Source organism: Sinocyclocheilus grahami, unplaced genomic scaffold (genome assembly GCF_001515645.1).
Source record: "Sinocyclocheilus grahami isolate Dianchi unplaced genomic scaffold, SAMN03320097.WGS_v1.1 scaffold1303.1, whole genome shotgun sequence".
Taxonomy (NCBI): domain Eukaryota; kingdom Metazoa; phylum Chordata; class Actinopteri; order Cypriniformes; family Cyprinidae; genus Sinocyclocheilus; species Sinocyclocheilus grahami.
The window spans coordinates 169,260-178,265 of record NW_015506482.1 but is presented as its reverse complement, the minus strand read 5'-3'; positions in this window follow the sequence as shown (position 1 = coordinate 178,265).

Genomic DNA, 9,006 nt, shown 5'->3' with positions numbered 1-9,006 from the left:
CTACTCGTCACACACAGCGCTGAAGTGCTGCTCTGAGTGTTTGGATTGAGTTCAGCCGCATGTCCCCGTTTCATCGTGTGTGTGTGTGTGTGTGTGTGTGTGTGCGGATTCACACTCATTAAGGTGAGACGGCGCTCCCTCTCTCAGGACTGTATGCTAATTACTCTGGGTCAGAGTGATAATTGCATGAATATGTGCTGGATTTGGCACTATTAATAAAGTTCGTTAAGTCTTCTGCCCTCTGACCCCGGCGACCTTTACCGACACTCACTTAATTGAGGAGCTTTAAAATTGACACATAATCTGATCAACAACATGTGACTAAATGTACTCCGTGTTTTCACTGGAGCGACTGCAGCTGCTCAACACTGATTTACAGTTACATGTGAGAAAAAGAGAAAAAGTCAAACGCTCCAAACCTGGGATGAAAACAGCACTTTCACTTTGAATCACATGCTGTTGATGAATTATCACTCAGCGCAGACCAGACAGAAATGCAGGAGGTTTGAATTACACACAAAACTATGTTCGTTTGAAACTAGTTTGTTTTATGCAACACACAGCAAACATCTTCCGCTATAATGACTTGTATTGAGAAGCGTTTCTAATCCTGCTGTCCAACAAAAGACAAAAAAAAAATTCTATAATGTAATTAAAAGCTATGTTGATTAGCAATGGATTATAAATATACTTAATTTTTATGAAAAGACCCAAGATGGCTTGAAGAACACAGATAAACTATACATTGTCGCAGTCAGTGTTTATTGTCTTCATGTTACATCATTTAAAACGTGTTATCTTCTTTTTATTCAGTTACAGCAATAGCTCAATGTCTTTGTCCATATTAGGGATTTCCTGGAACGTCATGAGTCGTACTACTTCTGTGAAGCCTCCGGTCTCCAGTATGAATGAAACATTACATGTGTTTTAGCACTCAATAATGGCCAATCCATCCTAAAATAATACTTCTCTCAGTCAAGTCAAATAGACATGTGGTAACCCATGTTCCAGTGTCCAGAAGTGTACAGGAGTTGTTTTTTTGTTTTTGTTAATTTGTTTTAAAAAGTGCATTTTAAATCGCAAATCACAAAGAACACTCTGATGTTACAAGTTGAACTGAACCGAACTGAAAACTGTAGTTAAAAAACTGAGGTCTGTATTGAACCGTGGGCTAAATGTATTGTTGCTTCCCTACTAGATACCTGTTAGGATTGACATCAATTACAAAATGCTGCTTCTTACTCTTAAATGCTTAAGTGGCTAAAACAACACAGGCAAAAGGTCCACAAAAGAGGAGGCAAAGCCTTCTCACATTTGGCATGTAAAGTCTGTAACAGTCTTTATAGCAACGCTTGGCACTCAGACACTCTCTCAGTTAAAATCTGAACTAATGACATGAGTCTATAAAGCTTTCATCAAACTTGTCTCCCTGTTTGTATCTCAGCACGTCCGTCATGAGGTTGGAGATCAGACCTTCACGAGTCGTCTGTACTGACCGATGACGAGGAGCACGAGGTCGCAGTCATTGCTTTGATAATGCATTGATCAGAGACATTAAAGCATCATTTCTGTAAAGCACTGAAACATCTCTGTAACGCCGTATTGTGAGATAAGCTATAAAAAAATACATACATCTTGACTTGATTATGTCGTATGTACCATATGACGTATGGTATGTTTTTGAGCAAGATCAAGCAGAATCAACGCTGATTTAAAATTCACTGCATTGAGATTGATCAAAGGAAAGCTAACATGATTCACATGTTTAAAATATTGTATTTTTTATGCAGTATATTATGAAGGGACATGAAAACGTATTGAAGAGCAGTAATGATCCATAAACGCAACTCTACAGAAAAACTTAAATCTCAAAAGAAATACATCAGAAAGCATGATTGTTTCCTTTACTTTTAGGAACTGAATCAATAATGTCACACAGTTCATGCCGGCTGCCATGTTGAGCTGACCAGCATCAGGAGGCCTGTATTTCCTCTGAAGGCTGTTTGTATGAGACACAGACGCTCTCTAGTGGTCATTACAGAGCAGTACAGGACTGCAGTGACTTCAGCTGAACTGAAGTCAGGGAGCATCACTTACACAAGCACTACAGTCAAGAAGCCAAACGGATCTAAACACGTGCTCTCTGATGTGCAGACTGCAGATGATGCAGTAAATGTATTGCATTTGTAATTTACTGCTGCTAGTAGAGAATAAATGAGGTTCTGTCGCAGTGTAAACCAGCTTTAACATCTGCTCATGGCCGGAGCCAACTGTCAGGAATGTGCGTTGTGTTGAGTTGCTCACGGCCCATGCGAACACTACAGTCATGTACCGCTCGTGCTCACGGGAAAAGCAAAGTCTGGACATTTCTGTGTAGTGTACTTGTCCCTGTCTGCAGGAGCGTTACTGTGCTGTAACGTGGTAATGCTGCCCGCTATATGCGCTGCTCATATGCTCTGATAATAGCTTTCTAGGACTATACATTATTTGGATAACTAGTCAAGAAAGAAAATTGAAAAACTGAATAAAAATAATATATTGATATTCAATATTAATATATTTTCGGTCCAATTTTATATTGTTACTTTCGATAAAAGTGTGGTTATTTTATTGGATTGTGTTTAAAAAAAAAAAAAATTCAGGATCATTAAAATAGTTAAATTAAAAAGTTTTACAAAATTCCTTTATTATTTACTAAAATAATAAATTACAAAGCATTTTCGGTTTCAGTTTTTGGCCAAGTGCATCCAAAACTTTTGGTTTCTGTTTTGGTCTAGAATTTTCATTTGGGTGCATCCTTAATTGTTCAGTGTCCATGGTGTGAAAAGGATGGAGATTCATGTGAACAGGGCTGAGTTGCCAGATCCATCGATTATAAGTGTCTTTGGACTTGTGTTTTTTCCACTTAATGTGACACTTTAGGAAGTTAATAAAGTGGGAAGTTGCAGTTTAGGGTTAGCAATATCTTAATCTTACAAAACAAAAGATATTACTTTATTTTGGTTTATGTATTTTTGTTTTTATTTGTTATTGTAGTATAAAACCTGGCAACACTGCATCTGTAGCGTGGGAGGCATGAAGGCAGGGTTGGATCCAGATACGAGCTTTATTCCAAAGAGTGGTCAAAACAGGCAGGATTAAACAGCAGCAAACAGGTACAATCCAGGGCGAGACAAAAGAGTCATCCAATAAACAGGCACTGATCTGGGGCCCGTTCTTTGTACATCGCTTATTACATCCGAGATGATATGATCGCGCTAATCAGGATCTGGCTGATTCGGTTCTTCAAACGCAGATGTTGTTGATGATTAGTCTGGCTGGATTGAGTTGTCGGAGATAATTGCACATTCATGGGTTGGTTTAAAAAGGGGCTATGTATCGATACTCGAAACCACGATCAGCAGTGCGGCGATTGGCTGCGGCAAGACAGCAACGTAATGACATCATATAATTAAAGACACCTGACGGAAAACTTGACAAATTTTTGGACTTTAAGGAAACAGCCAAGTGAACAAAACTACATAAATGTTATAATAGATAAATGAAATGTGCACTGTTTTTATTTTACTTTACATGATTCCTAATTATTTATATTCATGATTTCTAATATGTGTACAGGCTTTACATTTTTATTTCAATGTAGTAATTAGCAATTCATTTAATTTGATATTTCATGTCATATCTGCATCTCCTGCGCTCCATCAAGCCACTGCTATAATATCTGTCAGCACTCAAATTAATGCACGACTCTACATTATCTGTATAGCATGTGTGCAAGACTCGAATACAATTATGAAGTAGCCTAATCATTTTATGACGAATAAATCTTTCAGTGAGTAAAACTGGCTGTGTCTGTAGTATTAAAGACTACATAACATTATTATTATTATTATATTATCTTTCAATTCATTTTTAAATGATTATTATTTTAAATTGTCCCTGGATCAGTAGGGTACACTTGTAATAAAATAGCAGTGTCTGGGACAGATTTTAAGTATCAATTCTGCTTAAAAAGATGAAATCTAATCCTGTTTACATGAAATAAGCTGCTCCCGAGCCGGTTTAAGCTTACGGACCTGTTGCTATGACAGCAACTCCGGGATGAGCTTCGAAGAACCAAACGATCCAAGATCAAGCGAAATCGTGAACAATCAAATCCAGCTAACTGAGTTAGCGACGTATGGAGAACAGGCCCCTGGTCAGGCAGCAAACAATCATAATCCAGGGTAAACCATCCAAGGTCACAAGACAACAAGGAACTAGGAAAGATGGGAAACCACGAAGACATTACAGGCTAGACAATACTGAGCCATGAATGAACGGATAACCAGGCTATAAATAGAGTGAGACTGATGAGGTAACAAGACACAGGTGAATGTAATCAGAGATGATGAGTCCAGCAAGGGATTATGGGAAATGTAGTCTGTGAGAGTCAGAGTCAGGGCTGGAGTGCCCTCTGCTGGAGAGCACAGGCATGTTACTGCTGATGGGACACCACATTCGGTAAGACAAATGCAATGATCATCATGATAGAAACGCTATCAACGCAATCATAAACAGCAGCACAATAACACTAGTACAGAGATCTATAGAACTAGTCGTTTACAGAATGAAATATATGGCAAATATGCAGACAGTGGCCAAGAAGAAAGCTATGCTATTTTATTCAGTTTTAGCATTTTAACCTTTCACAAAGTCATGCTAAATCATTCATGAGAGCACTAGACACTGTTCTTATCATATAGCAATGCTTACTAATGAAAACGATCAAAGTAACAAGTATTGTTGCATGACTAACAAATAATAAAATGATCCACCCCTAAACTACAGTAAAGTATTATATATAGTAAGATGCAATAAATAAGCTTGATAAAACTTTACAATAAGGTTCATTAGTTAACAGTAGTTAACTGTATTAATCAACAGGAACTAAGCATGAACAACATTTATTGATCAACATTAACAAATGTATTGTTCATTGTTAGTTCATGTTAGTTAATACATTAACTAATGTTAACAAAAGACACCTTATTGTAAAGTGTTACCATAAGGTTTAATTTAACAATGTCCATCCCCCCAAAACAGAGAACACATCTTTCAGAAACATCTACACGTCTGTCTCTTTTATACGTAGTGTATATAATGAGGTGTTATAGCACACAGCTCACCGCAGACCTCACAGCCATGCATCTGCTCTCGCCTGCAGCAAACACACAGCATGACCAGAGCAGTCTGCAGTCCAATCAGACACTGATGTCTCTCCACACGCCACCAGACCAGCGACTCTACAGCACAAACACGAAGAGAGTTAGATCCATGACGTGTGGGAAGAAAGCTCTGCTGCTAAAAACACAGATGTTTCCTTCCAGGAGTTAATTAACAGTACAAAACTAAAACAACAGTCTCAATCTCTCATTCATCCACAACATGTGAAGTTTAGAGGAAGGAAGCATTGTGGATTGTTCATTGTGTCTCATCCAGGCCAAAAGAGACGTGAGGTGAGGACGAGATTGGCTGATCACAGAGTTCAGATCTATGCAGCACTAAAGTAATGAAACGTGCTGCTCTGGGGTTTTATGATGTAGTGATATTTACAGAAGGAACGGGAGGCGTTTGTTACACAACCTGAACGAGAGAAAACCATCAGAACAACAAGACAACGACTCTGATTGATTCCTGTGGATATTATGTGGCCATTTCTCTCTTGAGCAGCACAAATAAACCTCAAGCTCTGATGAGAACATTAGGAAATGAAGTCAAGAAAGACAGAGCTGGACTGTTGGGTGAGTTTCACAGTCTGAGAATGAATCAGCAGCGGGTCAGAAATGAAGCAGAACCTCTCTGGGATTGTATTAATCCAAAGAAAATTCATACGTTTCATGTTTAATCTGATGTTTAAATAAAGTTGGAACATTATTTACTTTAAACACCCAATTTTAATATTTCTGTCTGTTGATATTAACATTTCTTTTTTTTTAACACAGACTCATTATTTATTTTTAAACATTTTCATATTGTTTCTGCTTTATTATCATTATTATTAAAAAAAAATACTGGGTCAATAAATCCTCACTAAACACTGCATGATTTTTTTTTTTTTAAATGCACAAACCTGGTGGAGGCAGTATGTTTGTACATCATAAACATTAAACATATAAAAATGCTGTGCTGTGGTGCTGTTGCTGACAGACTAAACAGCTTTAAGCCGGACAGCATGTAATGATTTTCATTGGGATCACAGACGCTCTGCTGTTTGCATGTTTCTGCATCTGTTGTGTGGGAGCTGCGCGCTGTAGAGTTATGCCGCCCACAAACAGCCATCATCATCTACAACAACCATCTTTAACTCCTCTTTGATGTGCCATTAAACCAATAACAGGAAACTATTATTCCAGTGTTTGCACAGCAGAGTTTACAAACCGGTAATGGCCAGAAAGCATGAATGATTTATCAGTGCTTCGGAACGGAGCCAGGGTGGCGTCAAAAGCCAGTGATGGACGTGAACCTGGTCTAACTAGTGTGAAAACATACTGGGTGAATAATGTGCATAGATTCATAAAATCAGAATCATCTGGTGTAAATGCTGCCTGTTGATTAGTGATGGACATGAAGCAGCTGCTAAATAAAGGACCTAAATGTTTCTGAAGGTTTGCTGTGGCAGACCAGCATCTGATTAATGTACAGTAACATAATTGTCTTATTTCACTGAACAAACATCACCTACATCATTTTTAGTGAACACTCCAAATTATTTTAAGCATATCTGATAACGAATGACTCGAAAAGAAATAGAGTGCAGAAATAATTCACATCAGATTCAGTTCAATATTAGTCATTATTACAAAAGTGATAATTGAACATGTTTGTGAACCTCACACATGTATCTGAGCAGAAGCAGTATTTGTTCGGTTCTGAACTTCATCTCTCTTTTAATCGCCTCAAAAAACAAAAAACCTCAATCCGGCGTCCAGTTACTTTTGTCATTTCAGTTCCTCTAATGTTCACTCTCACTTCCTCTTATCTATCAGATGTTCTCCAGACGAGACGCGTCCAAACACCCTCTTCATTCAATTAGAAAGCTCTTAACTAATTACACCAGCGCTTGTCACAGCAGATACACGTTTCAGTGTACTATTGGGAAGTGTCTTTCTATGACTGGATACTTCGGTGAAAACGTGTGTGTGTGTGTGTGTGTGTGTGTGTGTGTGTGTGTGTGTGTGTGTGTGTGTGTGTGCGTGTGTGTGTGTGAGTGTGTGTAACATGAGTTTCCATTATGAGCATATTTGATACCACAGAGTGTCTCTGTAGGTAATATGAGCACACAAACTATACCATACTAATCGCATTTTGTGTGTGTGTGTGTGTGTGTGTGTGTGTGTGTGTAATGTTGAGATGATGGACAGACGCATGCGTCACGTTTGATCCTGACTGACCTCTCGTGTGCAACACTGCTGTGAGATCTAATCATAACAGCAGAGGAGCCGATCATTTACACACGATGATATACACAATATACAGCATCATGAATGACGTGTCAGTAACACCCTGACCCACAGTCACCGTAACTGAGCGTCCTGTAGATGTACACACTGTAGATGTGAGATGCTGGTGGTGTGTCCCAGACCTGGTCCTGTTTATCACTGTGAAGCTGCTTTGAAACGATCTGTACTGTATAAAGCGCTCTAGATATAAAGGTGACCAGACGTGACATGAGGAGACTCAAGTGTTTCTGGCCTCTAGGATCAGGGCTGGCAAACACTGATCTACAGCGCCAGCGATGAGGATGATGAAGATCCTTCAACAGCATGAAGCATGAGGTGAGCTCTGCTCCGGCTTTGAATAGTCCATCATAAACTGTTAAACATTCATGAGCCACACAGAGGGGCTTCACTGCCTCTCTAACACACCAGCGACTCCAACACATACCAATGAACGCAGGAATAAAGAGACTTTCTCTTTTTACAGCAATTATTATCATAATAGAAAAGAGAAAAGCCTTCAAACCTGCGTTTCTGTGTGGGGGAATCTGAATCTCATCATGCATCTGTAGCTACACATTCATCCATGAACATCTTCGTAATTATTCACGTCTTGAATGAAGTTATTTTATAGTATTTATTTAATTGTATAATAAATAGTTTATTAAAATCACTAGTAGCTTTTCCCGTCACTGCTTTATTATGGCTCAGTCCATCTCAAAATTTCGACTGGATTGGAAGGAGTGGTCTGAACCTGAAATAATCCTATCCACAAAATAAAATTAAGCATGCAAATGCTTGAATCTGAGTATATTCTCCAGAGGATTCAACACTAAACAAGCTCAGAATCAGTTCTGAATCATTAAAGAGACATGTGATGCATCGGAGAATCATTTTTCTCTAGAACAAATTCATGGCTCACCTCATTGATGATGCATACTACTGATGCATGCTCATACAGGTGAGCAGATATGAACACTAAATGAGAATTAGAGGAGGGCTTCCACATCTGGTCCTGCTGTCAAACCTGACGGACTGAGACCGGCAGCACAACTTCTCATCATCACTGTAATATCACAGCTGATCAACGGACTCCATTCATTTATCAATAATCTGATCTGTCAGATTTCACTTGTATTTGTGGCACTTTTGTGCGTTATACTGGCTAAAACAAACAAAAGACAAACAACAGCATAACGGGAAATATCATGATATTACATGACAACCACATCAGCTGAATTATTATTGATCATCTGTAATTGATCCGCCACTGTTTTCATTTCAAAGCAAATCCAGCACACAAACTCCAGTGATGACAGAAAAGCGCAGAAAACACTTACTGTGATGCTCTTGGATGATGAGGACTGACATTTCACCTGATGAGAGACGCTGGCCGTTTGATTCATCGAGGAGCAGCGACGAAGATCCGATCGATCGATCAGTTCAGTGTGATCAGTTCCGTCTGTCTGCCAGAAGCGCAATGCTCTCTCTCTCTCTCTCTCTCTCTCTCTCTCTCTCTGTCTCTCTC